We start from the raw sequence: 23,095 nt of genomic DNA on the forward strand, positions 1-23,095 counted from the left end.
GTTTTTCTCTTGTTGCGGCAAGAAACTTGGGGTTGCTCTCGAGTTATGGCAGGGACCTCATGGACCCGCTCGTGTGGCCTCAGGAAAGTCCAGAGTCCTTGCGAGTTGCGAGGGGCCTCTCGGGATTCCTCTCCAGGCGGTACCGGGTCCTAGGTCCTCATCTTGATCTGAGGTGAGAACCTCATGGTTCCTCTACAGTGCTGACATGGATCTCGGGGTTCCTATGGAGTTTCAACAGGGGAGCCAGGCCTTGTCTCATGTGGAGACATGCAAGTCCGCTTTCTTCTCAAGCTGTAACAGTATTGTCAGTCTTCCTGTCAAGTTGACATTTGGATCTGTGTCTTTCTCTCGAGGTGTCACAAGGCTGTCACACGTGCCATCGTCTTCTGAGTCTATACTTGGGCCGAGAGTTGAGTCAGTGCAGGGGAATCAGGTGTATCTGGAGTGGATTGTGACATCAGGTCTTTTGGAATGGTAGCACAACCCCTGGAGTTCCTCTGCACTTTCCTGTTGAGAGCGCCTCCTCTTGAGAGCACCTCCTCTTGAGATGTGACTGGAACTCCAGGATTCCTTTCCCGAAGAAGCAGAGAAAAGGACCTCATGACCTCATCTCGAGTTGAGGGGGAAAACCTGGTCTCTTCATGAGGTTTGGCGGGACCCTTGGTGTTCCTCTCGAGTGGAGACAGGTATGTCTGGGAACATCTTGAGTTGCATCAAGTGTGTCAAACCGTGAGTATCGACTCAAAACACAATGGCACTTTTGACAGTCCAATGACACCTGAAGAGAAAGCCACAGATCCCTATGTCAATTAACAGGAAGCCTGACGCTACTGTTACAGCTCTATTGGAAAGCGGACTTGCATGTCAGCACACCAGGTGGGGTGTGACTCCCTTGTTGAAAATCCATAGGAACACCGAGTTCCATGTCAGCACTAGAGAGGAATCCTCAGATTCCAGCCTCAGCTCCAGATGAGGACCTAGGACATGGCACCGACTGGAGACGAATTCAGAGATGGCCGTCGCAACTCAAATGGAGACTAGACTTTCCTGAGGCAACACGAGCGGGTTCATGAGATCCCTATCGTAACTTGAGAGGAACCCCAAGTTTCCTGCCGCAACTCAAGAAAAACCAGGAGAGTCTCCCCTCAACGTGAGATGAGGCTGTTTTCTGCTGCGTACTCTCCAGAGAAATCCCACCTACCCTCTTGAGCCTCAAAAGGGTCCTTGACACCCTTGATACAACTCAAGAAGTTCCCCGACATACCCATCTCCACTCGAGAGGAACACCTAGTGTCCCAGTACAACTCAAGAAGAGCCCCAGTTTTCCCTCCTCATCTTGAGATGAGGGTTCATTTCCTTTCTTCGTTGGGAAGGGAATCCCGGCATTCCCGTCGTACCTCAAGAGGAGGAGGTCTCCAATTGAAAATCGAGAGGAACTCCAGGGGTCGTGCCACAATTCCAAAAGACCCAGATGTCCCAATCCACTCCAGATACACCCAATTCCCCTGCACTGACTCGACTGTCACCCCAAGTATCGACTCAGAACAAGATGGGAAGTGTGACAGCCTGTGACACATCAAGAAAAAGCCTCACAACCCTACGTCAACTGGACAGTCATCTTCTCAGTACTTTTACAGCTCGAGATCAAAGCGGGCTTCCATGTCTCACATGAGGCGAGGCCTTACTCCCTTTTGAAACTCCATAGAATTCAGATATCCAAGTCAGCACTGGCAAGGAACCCTGAGGTTCAGGCCTCAACTAGAGATGAGGACCTTGGCCGTGGCACTGACTGGATAGGAATCCCTAGAGGTCCCTCGCAACTCACATGGATCCTTGAATTTCTTGAGACAACACGAGCTACTGGGAACCAGCACAGGAAATCCCACCCATGACGAAGGTCATGAAGAAGAGGCCTGACAGGCAAAGGCGAGTCAGAAACCAAGGGACCCCCTGGACCTGGTCAAGCATCCACCCCAAAACCAGAGTTTGCCTGTCCTGTTATGTTTCACCAACTCCCCTGTTACCAATGGGGGGCTATCCCCAACCAACTTTTTCTGAAGAAAATTAAATTAGAAGTTTAGTTATTAAGTCTCCTGGGTGTAATTGGAGTGTTTCAATTCAAACCCATCTGATAGCTTTCTAACTTGCCTGACAGGTTTATCCAGACTTTTACCACTACGCATGTGACTGTACAGCCTCCCAACCATGAGAGACACATTCTAGGAATGTAGAGCGTTTGGAGGAGTTAAACATTATTAGGATAGTATTGGTGAAGGATTTCATTGTTGATCCAAAACTTGTTGCCAAGTTTTCATATCTGTTATTTGTTGTGTACCTGGGATTGCATTAATTAATATAGTTAGTGTATAGAAAAAATAATTAGCAACATTAGATCTTTGAGTTAAGTACTTCCTCTGTTGTAACCCACTGCACATTTGTTCTATAAGAATGTAACTTTATTTAGTACTTTGAGGGTGATGCAGATTAAAGAAAAGACACGTCAAGGGAAAATGAGGTTGTTTTTTTTTTTTTGGTTGATTAATATTTATCAAGGAAAAGAGCCATAAAATGTTAAATAGCCTCATGGCCAGAAGATAATGTAAATCACCTGAGATCTTTTGTATACGGAAAGGTATGCAGAAAGAAAGCCTGGTATTGAGAAGGGTCAGGGCTGCTGCCCCTGCATGACTCTGCATCTTCCATTATGTAAAACTTAGGGTATATAAGCTCCTTTTGAAAATAAAGTTAAGGGTCTTGCACAAGCTTGGCCTCCCCATGTCATATTTTCTTTATCTCTTTATCTCTGTTTCACGGTAATTCCCTGAAGTGCAGGGGCCCTCTGAGTTCACTGTCCTGTCTGGGATCCTAAGACCCACTCGATAAGGTGCCCAAGGTGGGGGCACCTTCCACTATTCGAGAGGGTGCCTGCGACCTCCGTGAACAGTGCAAGTCCCTTGTCTCGTGCTTTATTGGCTTTCTGCGCAAACCAAGGAAAATCAGCTTCTTTTCTATCCTTTATTTTCTTAACTGAAAATTCTTTCCTTATCTCTCTCTATATCTCTCTCACGCCATGCCATCCACGCTTCAGATAACCTGGATCCAACAGGGGCTGATCCCCAGTAAGCGGCGCCCAGAGCAGGCTATTCAAAAGTAGGTCTGCCCCATTGCTCAGTTTTTGGGACGGCTAGGACCCCACTCAGGGTGTCACGGACCCCCCTGTATAAGATAGGTAGGGTGAGTTAGAGTGGGAAGTGTTGAAAAGAGTTGAAACCAAACCTTCTTTAAACGGGTTGAAAAGAAACCTTCTTTCTAAGGGTTGAAAACGAACCCCATTTACAAAGGTTGAAAGGAAACCTTCTGTATCAGGGTTAAAAAGAAACCCCCCCTTTACAAAGGTTGAAATGAAACCTTTACAAGACTTAAATCTCTGACATGGGTTACAGTGAGTCAAAAGAATGACAACTTTTTATAGGAGTAATCTTGCAATTGTTAAATTAAAGAAGAATTAAAGTTAAGAAAGCCAATATTCATTCTTTATTTTTTTTTTACATTTGTACAAGAGCAATGTCCACTGTTAACTTAGATACTTGGGAAAAAGTAGGAAAACGGCTAAAAACTTATTATACTCAGCATGGTCTGGAAAAAGTGCCTACTGATGCCTTTTCCTTATGGAATATGATTAGAGATGGTTTAGACCCTGCTCCTGAATCTGAAAAGTACATGTTAAAGAGGAAAGTGAAGAGAAAAAGGTACATGTAAAAGAGGAAGATAAGGAAAAGAGGCAATACCTACTTATTGGCAGTTAAATGAATGGCTAGCTGCTATGACTGCCCAGGAGCATGGAGAAGATAGCGATGAGAAGAAAGATCAGCTTTCCCCTCAGGATGAGGAAGATTTAGAGGGAACAGCAGCTCGATTCTGACGAGGACTGCTCTCTTTTAGATAAATATGCTCCCAGGAGTTTAAGAGAAATGTCCCCAGTCAAGCCATCCGCTCCCAGGAACTTAAGGGAAACATCCCCAATTAGGCCATCCGTAAGATTTAAACATTGAACAGTTAAAAGATCTCCGAAGTAGGAAAATAAAGACATGGGATGCTAGAGTGTCCCCTGCCCCCCTCCTTATAAGGGTGAGGGGCCTCCAGTAGAAGTTCCCTGGAAAAGGGTTCTCTCTAGCCCCGAGGGTGAATTTGATCCCCACCTTGAGGCTCGTTTTCCAGTAATATTTGACGAAAGCAGTGGGGGAAGAGCCCCCCTACTTGGAACCCATTCCAATGAAAATGATTAAAGAACTCAAACAGGCTTGTGCTTTGTATGGGCCTACAGCCCCATACACTGTATCATGGCAGAGGCCTTACCGGCCAGATGGATGTCACCCCATGAGTGGAAGACAGTCGCTAAAGCTTGCCTGTCTGGAGGGCAATATGTACCTTGGAGAGCTGAATATGATGACCTTACCCAGAAACAGGGCAATAACAACCAAAAATATGGCCTGAGATATATTGTAAAAAGTATGTTGGTAGGGACTAATGAATTTGGAACACATTACCACTCGTTCAAGGTAAGGAGCAGCAGCTGTGCTTTGCTGGAACAGCCATGAAGAGAGGCCCCACGCCCAAGGTAAGAGAAACCCAAGTAAGATGGTAGGTGTTGCAAGAGGGCATCAGAGGGCAGACACACTGAAACCATACTCACAGAAAACTAGTCAATCTAATCACACTAGGACCACAGCCTTGTCTAACTCAAAGAAACCAAGCCATACCTGTGGGGCAACCCAAGACAGGCGGGTCATGGTGGAGATGTCTGACAGAGCGTGGTCCACTGGAGAAGGGAATGGCAAATCACTTCAGTATTCTTGCCTTGAGAACTCCATGAACAGTATGAAAAGGTAAAATTATAGGACACCAAAAGAGGAACTCCCCAGTCATTAGGTGCCCAAGATGCTACTGGAGATCAGTGGAGAAATAACTCCACAAAGAATGAAGGGATGGAGCCAAAGTAAAAACAATACCCAGTTGTGCATGTGCCTGGTGATAGAAGCAAGATCCGATGATGCAAATAGCAATATTGCATAGGAACCTGGAATGTCAGGTCCATGAATCAAGGCAAATTGGTAGTGGTCAAACAAAAGATGGCAAGGGTGAATGTCAACATTCTAGGAATCAGAAAACTAAAATGGACTGGAATGGGTGAATTTAACTCAGATGACCATTAAATCTACTGCTGTGGGCAGGAATCCCTCAGAAGAAATGGAGTAGCCATCATGGTCAACAAGAGTCCGAAATGCAGTACTTGGATGCAATCTAGAAAATGACAGAATGATCTCTGTTCGTCTCCAAGGCAAATTATTCAATATCACAGTTATCCAAGTCTATGCCCCAACCAGTAACGCTGAAGAAGCTGAAGTTGAACGGTTTTATGAAGACCTACAAGACGTTTTAGAACTAACACCCAAAAAAGATGTCCTTTTCATTATAGGGAAATGGAATGCAAAAGTAGGAAGTCAAGAAACACCTGGAGTGACAGGTAAATTTGGCCTTGGAATGCGGAATGAAGCAGGGCAAAGCCTAATAGAGTTTTGCCAAGAAAATGCACTGGTCATAGCAAACACCATCTTCCAACAACACAAGAGAAGACTCTACACATGGACATCACCATATGGTCAACACCGAAATCAGTTGATTAGATTCTTTGCAGCCAAAGATGGAGAAGCAGTATACAGTCAACAAAAACAAGACCAGGAGCTGACTGTGGCTCAGATCATGAACTCCTTATTGCCAAATTCAGACTGAAATTGAAGAAAGTAGGGAAAACTGCTGGACCATTCAGGTATGACCTAAATCAAATCCCTCATGATTATATAGTGGAAGTTAGAAATAGATTTAAGGGCCTAGATAGATAGAGTGCCTGATGAACAATGGAATGAGGTTCGTGACATTGTAAAGGAGATAGGGATCAAGACCATCGCCATGGAAAAGAAATGCAAAAAAGAAAAATGGCTGTCTGGGGAGGCCTTATAAAGAGCTGCGAAAAGAAGAGGCGAAAAGCAAAGGAGAAAAGGAAAGATATAAGCATCTGAATGCAGAGTTCCAAAGAAGAGCAAGAAGAGATAAGAAAGAGATATTATGGGGAGGGAGGTCGGAGGGGGGTTCATGTTTGGGAACACATGTACACCCGTGGTGGATTCATGTCAATGTATGGCAAAACCAATACAGTATTGTTAAGTAAAATAAAGTAAAAATAAAAATGTAATAAACACGCACACACACATACACAAAAGAAAGCTTTCTTCAGCGATCAGTGCAAAGAAATAGAGAAAAAGAACAGAATGGGAAAGACTAGAGATCTCCTCAAGAAAATTAGAGATACCAAGGGAACACTTGATGCAAAAATGGACTCGATAAAGGACAGAAATGTTCTGGACCTAACAGAAGCAGAAGATATTAAGAGGTGGCAAGAATAAATGGAAGAACTGTACAAAAAAGATCTTCACGACCCAGATAATCATGATGATGTGATCACTAATCTAGAGCCAGACATCCTGGAATGTGAAGTCAAGTGGGCCTTAGAAAGCATCACTACGAACAAAGCTAGTGGAGGTGATGGAACTCCAGATGAGCTGTTTCAAATCCTGAAAGATGATGCTGTGAAAGTCCTGCACTCAATATGCCAGCAAATTTGGAAAACTCAGCAGTGGCCACAGGACTGGAAAACGTCAGTTTCATTCCAATTCCAATGAAAGGCAATACCAAAGAATGCTCAAACTACCGCACAATTGCACTCATCTCACATACTAGTAAAGTAATGCTCAAAATTCTCCAAGCCAGGCTTCAGCACTATGTGAACCGTGAACTCCCTGATGTTCAAGCTGGCTTTAGAAAGGGCAGAGGAACCAGAGATCAAATTGCCAACATCTGATGGATTATGAAAAAAGCAAGAGAGTTCCAGAAAAACATCTATTTCTGCATTATTGACTATGCCAAAGCCTTTGACTTTACGGATCACAATAAACTGTGGAAAATTCTGAAAGAGATGGGAATACCTGACCAACTGACCTGCCTCTTGAGAAATCTGTATCCAGGTCAGGAAGCAACAGTTAGAACTGGACATGGAACAACAGACTGGTTCCAAATAGGAAAAGGAGTACATCAAGGCTGTATATTGTCACCCTGCTTATTTAACTTTTATGCAGAGTAAATCATGAGAAATGCTGGGCTGGAAGAAACACAAGCTGGAATCAAGATTGCCAGGAGAAATAGAAATAACCTCAGATATGCAGATGACACCACCCTTATGGCAGAAAGTGAAGAGGAGCTAAAAAGCCTCTTGATGAAAGTGAAAGAGGAGAGCAAAAAAGTTGCCTTAAAGCTCAACATTCAGAAAACGAAGATCATGGCATCCGGTCCCATCACTTATTGGGAAATAGATGGTGAAACAGTGGAAACAGTGTCAGACTTTATTTTTTTGAGCTCCAAAATCACCGCAGATGGTGACTGCAGCCATGAAATTAGAAGATGCTTACTCCTTGGAGGAAAAGTTATGACCAACCTAGATAACATATTGAAAAGCAGAGACATTACTTTGCCGACTAAGGTCCATCTAGTCAAGGCTATGGTTTTTCCTGTGGTCATGTATGGATGTGAGAGTTGGACTGTGAAGAAGGCTGAGCGCCAAGAATTGATGCTTTTGAACTGTGGTGTTGGAGAAGACTCTTGAGAGTCCCTTGGACTGCAAGGAGATCCAACCAGTCCATTGTGAAGGAGATCAGCCCTGGTATTTCTTTGGAAAGAATGATGCTGAAGCTGAAACTCCAGTACTTTGGCCACCTCATGCGAAGAGTTGACTCATGGGAAAAGACTCTGATGTTGGGAGGGATTGGGGGCAGGTGGATAAGGAGACGACAGAGGATGAGATTCCTGGATGGCATCAAGGACTCGATGGACTTGAGTCTGAGTGAACTTCGGGAGATGGTGATGAACAGGGAGGCCTGGCATGCTGGGATTCATGGGGTCACAAAGAGTCGAACGCGACTGAGCGACTGAACTGAACTGAACTGGAGGTTTCTGTTTGGATCATCCTCTTTTCTGTTTGTTTACTCACCTGTAAAATGGGGATAATAGCAGCACTTAACTCTTTGCATAGCATTAGAGATTACCACTAAATACCACTGAATGTTTTATTTTGTTTATTTAATTATGTTTGGATAAAAGCTTACAAATCTGTATACAATGACAAAGCTAGTAAGACTAAGTTCCAATTTTGTAGAAAATTTCCCATAAGCTGCATAGTCCCAGGCGAGATTCTTCTATCATTTCTTTCATCCATTTCTTCTTCTGTACTTGTAGAAGCTCTGATTTCTACTGTTCTTTTTCATAACATAGGTAATCTTTATTCATATGTCCATTTTGACCTTTGCATCAGTTGAATGAACACTGAGCTCCAAGCGCATATAATTTATCACTTAATTTCACTTTTCTACTAAAAATTTTTCTAATTGCATTTTTCATCTGGTCATTTATCAAAGTATAGATTAATGGATTTAACATTGGAGCCATGACCGTGTAGAATACCGTGTAGAAACTCCTTTATCAATAGGGAAAGAATCTGCTGGTATTATCTGCACAAATATGCTGGTTACAAAGAATAAGAGGATCACCGTGATGTGGGAGACACAGGTGGAGAGGGCTTTTTGCCTTAACTCCAAGCTCTAGGTCCTTAAAGAGAGTAGAATTACTCTATAGGAGCCAACCAAGAGGAGAAAGATTAACAGACAAATGAATCCACTGTTGGTAGCAACAAAGAGCCCTAGAGTGTGGGTATCAGTGCAGGCAAGTTCAAGAAAAGGGTTCAGATCACACATAAAGTGGTCTATGACATTAGGGCCACAGAAGAGTAAGCTGAAGGTGAAGAGGATTTGAATAGTTGCATGAAAAATGCCTCCTGCCCATGCCACTCCCACTAGGAACCAACACACCTGCCAGTTGATGATGCTTGTGTAGTGCAAGGGCTTGCAGATGGCCACATAGTGGTCATAGGCCATTGCAGTCAGCAGGATGGCATAAGCACCTCCAAATAAATGCTCCCCATAGATTTGGATCATGCATCCATTGAAAGAGCTGGTTTTCTTTTCATGGAGGGAATCTAAAATCAGTTTAGGAGTATTGACACAAGAATAGCAGACATCAATAAAAGAGAGATGAGCCAGGAAAAAGTACATGGGAGACCCCAGTAATGGGCCAGTGGTGATGGTGACCATAGTCAGCACATTTCCAACCTCAGACACGATGAAGACAACCAAAAACCAATATGACTTTGTTGGCTCCTAGTGGGAGTGGCATGGGCAAGAGGCTTTCTTCATGCAAATACGACTTTCTGCATCTTTGGATTCTGTGTGAGTCCCAGTAGAATAAACTCTGTTATGTTGTTTCTGTTCTCCATGTATTTCAGGTTATAATTAATGATATTATCTGACAAAAGATACAACATATTAGTTCTATTTTGAATTTAGTAAGCTTGTCAATATAATAAATAATTAACCCATAGTTTGTGCTGTATTATAAATGTTATGATTTTTTGTGATAAAATAAAATAATTCTGAAGCACTAAAAATTACTTAGGTATGAGTGTATGAGAATATAAAAATATAAGTGTAAGAATTTATAGGAGAATATGAATGTGGTGCAGAAGAGGGTTTTGAGAAAGAGGGAATCTTGTGTATAAGTATAGCAAATTTTAATGGACTTGAATGAAGTAGGCTGAGATTCAGTAAAGGGATGGAAACCAGAGAATGTAACCCCATTATCAATCTATTTGTATTCAGTTCGGTTCAGTCGCTCAGTCGTGTCCCACTCTTTGCAACCCCATAAACCGCAGCACGCCAGACCTCCCTGTCCATCACCAACTCCCAGAGTTTACCCAAACTCATGTCCATTGAGTCAGTGATGCCATCTTACCATCTCATCCCCTGTCATCCCCTTCTCCTCCTGCCTTCAATCTTCCCCCAAATCAGGGTCTTTTCAAATGAGTCAGCTCTTCACATCAGGTGGCCAAAATATTGGAGTATCAGCTTCAACATCATTCCTTCCAGTGAACACCCAGGACTGATTTTCTTTAGGATGTACTGGTTGGATCTCCTTGCAGTTCAAGGGACTCCCAAAAGTCTTCTCCAACACCACAGTTCAAAAGCATCAATTCTTCAAATCTCAGATTTCTTTATAATCCAACTCTCACATTCATACAAGAATACTGGAAAAACAACACCCTTGACTAGACAGACCTTTGTTGACAAAGTAATGTCTCTGCTTTTTAATATATGTATTTAATTATGTATTACTTGACTAAATGTACCTTTGCATTGGTAATGGGAAAGTAGGAAAACATGCAGGGGGTATTGTGATAGAATTGATAAACCAATTGCCTAAACTCATTAGTTTTATAATAGCTGATATGGTTAATGAATAATTTCCATGGGCATGGCATGATAGCAGCCTGGAATTTGCACATAATCTCAAAGACTAATGTTAATTAGTAATATTAATGATGCTGTTAACTAAACCTTAATTTAAATAAACAATACCCCAATAAAATTACTTTTTTAATTTTTATTTTTACTTAATTTTACTTTAGAATACTGTATTGGTTTTGCCATACATTGACTTGAATCCACCATGGGTGAACATGCGTTCCCAAACATGAACCCCCGTCCCACCTCCCCCCCCCCCATAACATCTCTCTGGGTCATCACCGTGCACCAGCCCCAAGCATGCTGTATCCTGCGTTGAACGCAGACTGGCGATTCGATTCTTACATGATAGTATACATGTTTCAACGCCATTCTCCCAAATCATCCCACCCTCTCCCTTTCCCTCTGAGTCCCAAAATCCGTTATACACATCTGTGTCTTTTTTGTTGTCTTGCATACAGGGTTGTCATTGCCATCTTTCTAAATTCCATATATATGTGTCAGTATACTGTATTGGTGTTTTTCTTTCTGGCTTACTTCACTCTGTATAATCGGCTCCAATTTCATCCATCTCATCAGAACTGATTCAAATGTATTCTTTTTAATGGCTGAGTAATACTCCATTGTGTATAGGTACCACAGCTTAGACCTATATATAGAAAACTATAAAACACTGATGAAAGAAATCAAAGAGGACACTAATAGATGGAGAAATATACCATGTTCATGGATTGGAAGAATCAATATAGTGAAAATAAGTATACTACCCAAAGCAGTTTACAAATTCAATGCAATCCCTATCAAGCTCCCAGCCATATTTTTCAAAGAAGTAGAACAAATAATTTCAAGATTTGTATGGAAATACAAAAAACCTCGAATAGCCAAAGCAATCTTGAGAAAGAAGACTGGAACTGGAGGAATCCACTTGCCTGACTTCAGGCTCTACTACAAAGCCACAGTCATCAAGACAGTATGGTACTGGCACAAAGACAGAAATATAGGTCAATGGAACAAAATAGAAAGCCCAGAGATAAATTCACACACATATGGACACCTTATCTTTGACAAAGAAGGCAAGAATATACAATGGAGTAAAGACGATCTCTTTAACAAATAGTGCTGGGAAAACTGGTCAACCACTTGTAAAAGAAGGAAACTAGATCACTTTCTAACACCGCACACAAAAATAAACTCAAAATGGATTAAAGATCTAAATGTAAGACCAGAAACTATAAAATTACTTTTAACAAACTTAATAAACACTTGCTGCTGCTCCTGCTGCTGCTAAGTCGCTTCAGTCATGTCTGATTCTGTGCGACCCCATAGACGGCAGCCCACCAGGCTCCCCTGTCACTGGGATTCTCCAGACAAGAACACTGGAGTGGGTTGCCATTTCCTTCTCCAGTGCATGAAAGTGAAAAGTGAAAGAGAAGTCGCTCAGTCATGTCCGACTCTTCGAGACCCCATGGACTGCAGGGGGAGTCCTACCAGGCTCCTCCAGGCAAGGGTATTGGAGTGGGGTGCCACTGCCTTCTCCACTGTGTGCTATTTCTGCAGACATTTGGTTATTTAATCCTCATTAAAAATCTTCAGGATGTTTACTGCCATCATTTTTATACTTATTTTACATATCAGGAAGAGAAGAATAGAGAAATTAAGGATCCTGCCAAGATCAAGCAGCAAATAAAGTGCAAAGTAAAAATTAGATCAGATTATACTTATACTCTTTTTCCTCCAAATTCTTACACACACTCTATATTGTGATGTTATATAGTAAATAATGTTAAGCCAGCAAACTCCTTTGATATGACAATAATAATAACAATAATTATTATATTTACTTTTTAATTAATTCCTTTAGGTTCCTGTCCCAAATAGAACAACTGATGAAGATAGGTGTCAAATTGGTTCAGATTATAACCTTTTCCCCCTCCAAACTCTTTAAGTGCATCCCTTATTGTTAAGTTTAAATTTATCATGTTGAATTAGAACTCTCCGTTTTGATATGACCTATGACTATAATAATTATAATCGCTTTGATAGTACCTCAGAATCAAGAATATATGAAGCAATTTCATTGACAGTCACAAATATACACACAGACTCAGACAAAAGCACATGCATTGTAACATACTAGAATACCCAAATGTTGAAAATGAGTCATGTACTGCTTTCACTGAAGGTCCATTTTATCTTTGTCTTTCTTTTATCCCCATTTCCTTCCTACTCCATTTCCATAGAAATCATACACTCACAAACACTGCTACGAAATACTGAAATGTTGATCCCAGTGTTTATGATTTGAGAATCATGCCTTCCCTACATTCAGCTCTTGATCCAGGGTACATTTCTTCTCATCTTACACCTTTAGATCCGTTAGAGGAATCTAGTATCAAGTGGGAACTTTATGTCTGTCTCACAGTCTCTTATGAGAATTGATTGAAGTAACATATATGAATATATCCATCATACTGCTGTGAAACACAGTTCAGTTCAGTTCAGTCTCTCAGTCCATACATGACTACTGGAAAAACCATAACCTTGACTAGGCAGACCTTTGTTGGCAAAGTAATGCATCTGCTTTTTAATGTGCTTTCTAGGTTGGTCATAACTTTCCTTACAAGGAGCAAGCATCTTTTAATTTCATGTCTGCAATCACCATCTGAGTGATTTTGGAGCCCAGAAAAATAAAGTCTGACACTGTTTCCACTGTTTCTCCATCTATTTGCCATGAAGTGGTGGGACCGGATCCTGTGATCTTAGTTTTCTGAATGTCGAGCTTTAAGCCAACTTTTTCACTCTGTTTTTTCGCTTTCATGAAGAGGCTCTTTAATTCTTCTTCACTTTCTGCCATAAGGGTGGTGTCATCTGTATATCTGCGGTTATTGATATTTCTCCCAGCGATCTTGATTCCAGTCTGTGCTTTCTCCAGCCCAGGATTTCTCATGATGTACTCTGCATAGAAGTTAAATAAGCAGGGTGACAATATACAGCCTTGACGTACTCCTTTTCCTATTTGGAACCAGTCTGTTGTTCCATGTCCAGTTCTAACTGTTGCCTCCTGACCTGCATATAGGTTTCTCAAGAGGCAGGTCAGGTGGTCAGGTATTCCCATCTCTTTCAGAATTTTCCACAGTTTATTGTGATCCACACAGGCAAAGGCTTTGGCATAGTCAATAAAGCAGAGATATATGTTTTTCTGGAGCTCTCTTGCTTTTTCCATGATCCAGCGGGTGTTGGCAATTTGATCTCTGGTTCCTCTGCCTTTTCTAAAACCAGCTCGAACATCTGGAGTTTCACATATTGCCGATGCCTGGCTTGGAGAATTTTGAGCATTACTTTACTAGTGTGTGAGATGAGTGCAATTGTGAAAACACAAAGCAAGTTAATTTTCTTTTATGACTCTGTATGCTCCTAGTAGAAAGGAAGAATCGACAATTTGAGTAATAATACAGAGAAATTTTTAAACATACACTACACTGGGAGAAGCCAAAGGGACTCATATGATCATAGCAGTTGATCCAAGAAAGAATTACCTTTGTTCCTGTTTGATTAGATTTATCTTCTAATACATTTAAATATTTTGTGTATGAAGTGTATTAAACTTTATTTTTATCCTCAGGAATAGCTTTCATTATTAAAATAAGTGTTTCCTGAACAAATATATATATATATATATATATATATATATATATATATATATATATATATATATATATATCTTTTAATTGAGTGTTCAGTTCAGTTCAGTTCAGTCGCTAATCGTGTCCGACTCTTTGTGACCCCATGAATCACAGCACACCAGGCCTCCCTGTCCATCACCAACTCCCAGAGTTCACTCAGATTCACGGCCATCGAGTCAGTGATGCCATCCAGCCATCTCATCCTCTGTTGTCCCCTTCTCCTCCTGCCCACAATCCCTCCCAGCATCAAAGTCTTTTCCAATGAGTCAACTCTTTGCATGAGGTGGCCAAAGTACTGGAGTTTCAGCTTTAGCATCATTCCTTCCAAAGAAATCCCATGCCTGATCTCCTTCAGAATGGACTGGTTGGATCTCCTTGCAGTCCAAAGGACTCTCAAGAGTCTTCTCCAACACCACAGTTCAAAAGCATCAATTCTTCAGCACTCTGCCTTCTTCACAGTCCAACTATCACATCCATACATGACTACTGGAAAAGCCTTGACTAGATGGACCTTTGTCGGCAAAGTAATGTCTCTGCTTTTGAATATGCTATCTAGGTTGGTCATAACTTTTCTTCCAAGGAGTAAGGGTCTTTTGATTTCATGGCTGCAGTCACCATCTGCTGTGATTTTGGAGCCCAGAAAAATAAAGTCTGACACTGTTTCTACTGTTTCCCCATCTATTTCCCATGAAGTGATGGGACCAAATGCCATGATCTTTGTTTTCTGAATGTTGAGCTTTAAACCAACTTTTTCACTCTCCTCTTTCATTTTCTTCAAGAGGCTTTTTAGTTTCTCTTCACTTTCTGCCATAAGGGCGGTGTTATCTGTGTATAGGAGGTTATCAATATTTCTCCCGGCAATCTTGATTCCAGCCTGTGTTTCTTCCATTCCAGCATTTTTCATGATGTATTCTGCATATAAGTTAAATAAGTAGGGTGACAATATACACCCTTGACGTACTCCTTTTCCTATTTGGAACCAGGCGGCTTGGCCGGTTCACTAAGTGCAGGCACCTGCGGTTGGCGCACTAAGCACTGGCGGCTGCGGTCGGGGCAGTAATCGTGGCCGGGGCAGTAATCGCGGTCGAGAGGAGCTACCCCACGTCCAATGTCAGGGGCAGTGGCCTAGAGGGCCAGGCTGCAATGGTGCCAGAATGGCCAAGTGGAGCTACCCCACGTCCGAGGTCAGGGGCAACCGTCGAGAGGAGCTACCCTGCTTCTGAGGCCAGGGATGGCGGCCAGGAGGGGCTACCCCACATCCTAGATCAGGGAGGCGGCCAGGAGAAGCCACCCCATGTCCAAGGAGCGGTGGCTGCGCTGGCACAGAAGGGCCTAGAGGAACCATCCCACGTTGAAGGTCAGGAAGGGCAGCAGTGAGGAGATAGCCCTCATCCAAGGTAAGGAGAAATGGCTGTGCTTTGCTGGAGCAGCCATGAAGAGATCCCCCATGCCCAAGGTAAAAGAAACCCAAGTAAGATAATAGGTGTTGCAAGAGGGCATCAGAGGGCAGACACACTGAAACCATATTCACAGAAAACTAGTCAATGTAATCACACTAGGACCACAGCCTTGTCTAACTCAATGATACTAAGCCATGCCCACGGGGGAACCCAAGAGGGGCAGGTCATGGTGGATAGATCTGACAGAATTTGGTCCACTGGAGAAGGGAATGCAAACCACTTCAGTATTCTTGCCTTGAGAACCGCATGAACAGAATGAAAAGGCAAATGAAGTGTTAGCTCACACAAATGTCTTTTTTTTTCCTGACCTTTATTTTTACTTTATTTTACTTTACAATACTGTATTGGTTTTGCCATACATTGACATGAATCCACCACTTGTGTACATGCGATCCCAAATATGAACGCCCCTCCCAACTCCCTCCCTACAACATCCCTCTGGGTCACCCCATGCACCAGCCCCAAGCATGCTGTATCCTGCATCAGACATAGATGGGTGATTTGATTCTTACATGATAGTATATATGTTTCAATGCCATTCTCCTAATCATCCCACCCTTTCCCTCTCCCTCTGAGTCCAAAAGTCCGCTATACACATCTGTGTCTTTTTTGCTGTCTTGCATACAGGGTCATCATTGCCATCTTTCTATTTTCCATATATATGGGTCAGTATACTGTATTGGTGTTTTTCTTTCTGGTTTACTTCACTCTGTATAATCAGCTCCAGTTTCATCCATCTCATCAGAACTGATTCAAATGTATTCTTTTTAACAGCTGAGTAATATTCCATTGTGTATATGTACCACAGCTTTCTTATCCATTCATCTGCTGATGAACATCTGGATGTTTCCATGTCCTGGCTAATATAAACAGTGCTGTGATGAACATTGGGGTACATGTGTCTCTTTCGATTCTGGTTTCCTTGGTGTGTATGCCCAGAAGTGGGATTGCTGGGTCATATGGCAGTTCTATTTGCAATTTTTTAAGGAATCTCCACAGTGCTTTCCATAGTGGCTGTACTAGTTTGCATTCCCACCAACAGTGTAGGAGGGTTCCCTTTTCTCCACACCCTCTTCAGCGTTTATTGCTTGCAGATTTTTGGATCACAGCCATTCTGACTGGTGTGAAGTGGTACCTCATTGTGGTTTTGATTTGCATTTCTCTAATAATGGGTGATGTTGAGCATCCATTCATGTGTTTGTTAGCCATCCGTATGTCTTCTTTGGAGAAATACCTATTTAGTTCTTTGACCCATTTTTTTTATTGGTTCGTTTATTTTTCTGGATTTGAGCTGCAGGAGTTGCTTGTATATTTTTGAGATTAGTTGTTTGTTAGTTGCTTCATTTGCGATTATGTTCTCCCATTCAGAAGGCTGTCTTTTCACCTTGCTTATATTTTCCTTTGTTGTGCAGAAGCTTTTAATTTTAATTAGATCCCATTTGTTTATTTTTGCTTTTATTTCCAGAATTCTGGGAGGTGGATCATAGAGGATCCTGCTGGGATTTATGTCAGAGACTGTTTTGCCTATGTTCTCCTCTTGGAGTTTTATAGTTTCTGGTCTTACATTTAGATCTTTAATCCATTTTGAGTTAATTTTTGTGTGTGGTGTTAGAAAGTGATCTAGTTTCATTCTTTTACAAGTGGTTGACCAGTTTTCCCAGCACCACTTGTTAAAGAGATTGTCTTTACTCCATTGTATATTCTTGCCTCCTTTGTGTAAGTTAAGGTGTCCATAGGTGTGTGGATTTATCTCCGGGCTTTCTATTTTGTTCCATTGACCTATATTTCTGTCTTTGTGCCAGTACCATACTGTCTTGATGACTGTGGCTTTGTAGTAGAGCCTGAAGTCAGGCAGATTGATTCCTCCATTTCCATTCTTCTTTCTCAAGATTGCGTTGGCTATTCGAGGTTTTTTTGTATTTCCATACAAATCTTGAAATTATTTGTTCTAGTTAGGTGAAAAATATCGCTGGTAGCTTGACAGGGATTGCATTGAATTTGTAGATTGCTTTGGGTAGTATACTCATTTTCACTATATTGATTCTTACGATCCACGAACATGGTATATTTCTCCATCTATTAGTGTCCTCTTTGATTTCTTTCATCAGTGTTTTATAGTTTTCTGTATATAGGTCTTTAGTTTCTTTAGGTAAATATATTCCTGTTTTTTATTCTTTTCGTTGCAATGGTGAATGGAATTGTTTCGTTAATTTCTTTTTCTACTTTCTCATTATTAGTGTATAGGAATGCAAGGGATTTCTTTGTGTTTATTTTATATCCTGCAACTTTACTATATTCATTAATTAGCTCTAGGAATTTTCTGGTGGAGTCTTTAGGGTTTTCTATGTAGAGGATCATGTCATCTGCAAACAGTGAGTTTTGCTTCTTCGTTTCCTATTTGGATTCCTTTTATTTCTTTTTCTGCTCTGATTGCCACGGACAAAACTTCCAGAACTATGTTGAATAGTAGCAGTGAAAGTAGGCACCCTTGTCTTGTTCCTGACTTTAGGGGAAATGCTTTCAGTTTTTCACCGTTGAGGATAATGTTTGCTGTGGGTTTGTCATAGATAGCTTTTATTATGTTGAGGTATGTTCCTTCAATTCCTGCTTTCTGGAGAGTTTTTATCATAAATGGATGTTGAATTTTGTCAAAGGCCTTCTCTGCATCTATTGAGATAATCATATGGTTTTTATTTTTCAATTTGTTAATGTGGTGAATTACATTGACTGATTTGTGGATATTGAAGAATCCTTGCATCCCTGGGATAAAGCCCACTTGGTCATGGTGTATGATCTTTTTAATGTGTTGTTAGATTCTGATTGCTAGAATTGTATTGAGGATTTTTGCATCTATGTTCATCAGTGATATTGGCCTGTAGTTTTTTTGTTTTTTTTTTTGTAATATCTTTGTCAGGTTTTGGTATTACGGTGATGGTGGCCTCATAGAATGAGTTTGGAAGTTTACCTTCCTCTGCAATTTTCTGGAAGAGTTTGAGAAGGATAGGTGTTAGCTCTTCTTGAAATGAAGCCGTCTGGACCTGGGCTTTTGTTTGCTGGAAGATTTCTGATTACAGTTTCAATTTCCATGCTTGTTTTGTGTCTGTTAAGATTTTCTATTTCTTCCTGGTTCAGTTTTGGAATATTGTACTTTTCTAAGAATTTGTCCATTTCTTCCACGTTGTCCATTTTATTGGCATATAATTGCTGATAGTAGTCTCTTATGATCCTTTGTATTTCTGTGTTTTCTGTTGTGATCTCTCCATTTTCATTCCTAATTTTATTGATTTGATTTTTCTCTCTTTGCCTCTTGATGAGTCTGGCTAATGGTTTGTCAATTTTATTTATCCTTTCAAAGAACCAGCTTTTGGCTTTGTTGATTTTTGCTATGGTCTCTTTTGTTTCTTTTGCATTTATTTCTGCCCTAATTTTTAAGATTTCTTTCCTTCTACTAACACCGGGGTTTTCCAATTCTTCTTTTTTTCTAGTTGCTTTAGGTGTAGAGTTAGGTTACTTATTTGACTTTTTTCTTGTTTCTTGATGTATGCCTGTATTGCTATGAACTTTCCTCTTAGCACTGCTTTTATAGTGCCCTACATGTTTTGGGGTGTTGTGTTTTCATTTTCATTAGTTTCTATGCCTATTTTGATTTCTTTTTTGATTTCTTCTCTGATTTGTTGGTTATTCAAAAGTGTGTTTTTCAACCTCCATATGTTGGAATTTTTAATAGTTTTTCTTCTGTAACAGAGATCTAATCTTAATGCATTATGGTCAGAAAAGATGGTTGGAATGATTTTGATTTTTTTTTAATTTATCAAGGTTAGATTTATGGCCCAGGATGTGATCTATCCTGGAGAAGTTTCCATGAGCACTTGAGAAAAAGGTGAAATTCATTGTTTTGGGGTGAAATGTCCTATAGATATCAATTAGGTCCAAATGGTCTAATGTATCATTTAAAGTTTGTGTTTCTTTGTTAATTTTCTGTTTAGTGGATCTGTCCATAGGTGTGAGTGGGGTATTAAAGTCTCCCAATATTATTGTGTTATTGTTAATTTCCCCTTTCATACTTGTTAGCATTTGTCTTACATATTGCGGTGCTCCTATATTGGGTGCATATATATTTATAATTGTTATATCTTCTTCTTGGATTGATCCTTTGATCATTATGTAGTGGCCTTCTTTATCTCTTTTCACAGCCTTTGTTTTAAAGTCTATTTTATCGGATATGAGTATTGCCACTCCTGCTTTCTTTTGGTCTCTATTTGCGTGGAATATCTTTTTCCAGCCCTTCACTTTCAGTCTGTATGCGTCCCTTGTTTTGAGGTGGGTCTCTTGTAAGCAGCATATAGAGGGGTCTCTTTTTTGTATCCATTCGGCCAATCTTTGTCTTTTGGTTGGGGCATTTAACCCATTTACAATTAAGGTAATCACTGATAAGTATGATCCCGTTACCATTTACTTTATTATTTTGGGTTCGGGTTTATACACCCTTTTTGTGTTTCCTGTCTAGAGAATATTTTTTTAAATGTGTTGGAGAGCTGGTTTGGTGGTGCTGAATTCTCTCAGCTTTTGCTTGTCTGTAAAGCTTTTGATTATTTGAATGAGATCCTTGCTGGGTACAGTAATCTGGGCTGTAGGTTATTGTCTTTCATCACTTTAAGTATGTTTTGCCATTCCCTCCTGGCCTGAAGAGTTTCTATTGAAAGATCAGCTGTTATCCTTATGGGAATCCCCTTGTGTGTTATTTGTTGTTTTTCCCTTGCTGCTTTTAATATTTGTTCTTTGTGTTTGATCTTTGTTAATTTGATTAATATGTGTCTTGGGGTGTTTCTCCTTGGGTTTATCCTATTTGGAACTCTCTGTGTTTCTTGAACTTGGGTGATTATTTCCTTCCCCATTTTAGGGACGTTTTCAACTATTATCTCCTCAAGGATTTTCTCATGGTCTTTCTTTTTGTCTTCTTCTTCTGGGACTCCTATAATTCGAATGTTGGAGCGTTCCATGTTGTCCTGGAGGTCTCTGAGATTGTCCTCATTTATTTTAATTCGTTTTTCTTTTTTCCTCTCTGATTCATTTACTTCTACCATTCTATCTTCTATTTCACTAATCCTATTTTCTGCCTCCGTTATTCTACTATTTGTTGCCTCCAGAGTGTTTCTGATCTCATTTATTGGATTATTCATTATATATTAACTCTTTTTTATTTCTTCTAGGTCCTTGTTAAACCTTTCTTGCATCTTCTCAATCCTTGTCTCTAGGCTATTTATCTGTGATTCCATTTTGATTTCAAGACTTTGGATCATTTTCACTATCAATATTCGGAATTCTTTGTCAGATAGATTCCCTATCTCTTCCTCTTTTGTTTGGTTTGGTGGGCATTTCTCCTGTTCCTTTACCTGCCGAGTATTCCTCTGTCTCTTCATCTTGGTTATATTGCGGCATTTGGGATGGCCTTTTAATATTCTGGTAATTTGCAGAGTTCTCTTTATTATGGAGCTTCCTTAATGTGGCTGGGGTTCTATCAGTGGCTTGTCAAGGTTTCCTGGTTAGGGAGGCTTGTGTTGGTGTTCTGGTGGGTGGAGCTGGGTTTCTTCTCTCTGAAGTGCAGTAGAGTGACCAGTAATTTGTTATGAGACATCAAAAGTTTTGGAGTAGCTTTGAGCTGCCTGTATATTGAAGCTCAGGAGTGTGTTCCTGTGTTGCTGGAGAATTTGCTTTGTATGTCTTGCTCTGGAACTTGTTGGCCCTTGGATAGTGCTTGGTTTAAGTGTAGGTATGAAGGCATTTGATGAGCTCCTATTGCTTAATGTTCCCGGAATTCAGGAGTTCTCTGATGTTCTCAGGCTTTGGACTTAAGCCTCCTGCTTCTGGTTTTCAGTTTTATTTTTACAGTAGACTCTAGATTTCTCCATCTATACAGCACCGATGATAAAACATCTAGGTTAAAGATGAAAAGTTTCTCCACATTGAGGGACACCCAGAAAGATTAACTGAGTTACATGGAGAAGAGAAGAGGGAGGGGGTAGTTAGAGGTGACTGGAGTGAGATGCGGTGAGATCAAAAGAGGAGAGAGCAAGCTAGCCAGTAGTCACTTCCTTATGTGCGCTCCATAGTCTGGACTGCTCAGAGGTATTTACGGAGTTATACAGGGAAGAGGGGAAGGAGGAAGTAGACAGAGGAGGCCAGGAGGATAAGAGAGAGGAATGAAAAGGAGAGAGACAAATCCTGCCAATAACCAGTTCCTTAGGTGTTCTCCACCGTCTGGAACACACAGAGATTCACAGAGTTGAATAGAGAAGAGATGGGGAAGGAAAGAGACAGAGGCCACCTGGTGGAGGAAAAGGAGAGCCCAAAGGAGGAGAGAGTGGTCAAGCCAGTAATCTCGCTCTCAGGTAAAATTGGGTAGTGAAGTTTGGGTTTTTAAATGTACAATATTGACAACAAAAACCAAAAAGCAAAGATTAAAAATCTAGAGTAGAGGCTGGATTTTCAAAAATACAATATTAAAGAAAAGAAGCAGAAGGGAAAAAGAAAAAAGAAAAATAAAAAAAAGCCACAAGAATTATTTAAAAAACTCCAACAATAACCACATAAAGACTATATATGATGTTTGTGTTAAAAAAGAGAGTCTTTTTTTTGAAAAGTAATAGTAGTTTATAGAAATAAAAATTAGTGGAGAAATAGAAGACTTAACAATTTTTAAAAAGTTAGGAAAAAAAGCAAGAATAAAAAGAAAAAAACAAGAGGGGAAAAAAAAAGGAATGATTGCAAAAATAGTAAACATATTTCTGGCCCTTCTCTTTGTTGTGGGCAGTGTGGGGTCACTTCCAAGGTGGTTCCCTCTGTTTAACTTCTTCTGCTTGCTGGTTTTTTAGGCTCATTAGTTCAGTCGCGCTGTGGGGAGGGGGGATTCTGCAAACAAATAGCACTGTTGTGTGCACACAGTTTCTCAGCCCCGCTGGACCTGTCCCTTCTCACAGAGCACAAACCGCTCCGGTTCTACGATGCTCAGCAGGGAACTGTCTGAGGCCGGCCCAAGGCTGCGTGCACCTCCTCGGTCTAAGCCGTTCAGGTTCAGCACTCAGGTAGCCCTCAGAAGCTCAGATTTGGGTGGGACTGCGTTTTGTGCCCTTCCCAGGTCCGAGTAGCTCAGGAGTTTGGCGAGCATGGTCGCTGCGACTTGTCGCCTTTTCTGTCTCTGCTGCTCAGTTTTCTGGGTGTACCGCTGGCGCCCTTTGTGAGGCAGATGGTGGCTGTCCAGCACCCCCAGAAGTCTTAGCAAAGAAGCCTGCTTGCAGTTTGGTAGGTAGAGTCTCTCCGGGGCTGCAATTGCCCCTTTCCAGCCCTTACGGCTCTGGCTGCCTGTCCCCGGCGGGGGATGGTCTGCAGCCAGCTATTTCTGTTCCGTCCTTTGTTCTGTGCACAGTCCTGGTGTCTTATGTTCGAGCTTTTTGCGTGGTAGCTATCCCACAGTCTGGTTTGCTAGCCCAAGTTA

The 23,095-nt window shown here is 41.1% G+C and overlaps 1 pseudogene; it reads right to left on the reverse strand.

Annotated features, from left to right (window-relative positions):
* Positions 1 to 8,415: 8,415 nt before the first annotated feature.
* On the reverse strand, positions 8,416 to 21,042 carry LOC138429685 (olfactory receptor 4C46-like; annotated as a pseudogene).
* Positions 21,043 to 23,095: the final 2,053 nt, after the last annotated feature.

Source organism: Ovis canadensis, chromosome 24 (assembly GCF_042477335.2).
Source record: "Ovis canadensis isolate MfBH-ARS-UI-01 breed Bighorn chromosome 24, ARS-UI_OviCan_v2, whole genome shotgun sequence".
Taxonomy (NCBI): domain Eukaryota; kingdom Metazoa; phylum Chordata; class Mammalia; order Artiodactyla; family Bovidae; genus Ovis; species Ovis canadensis.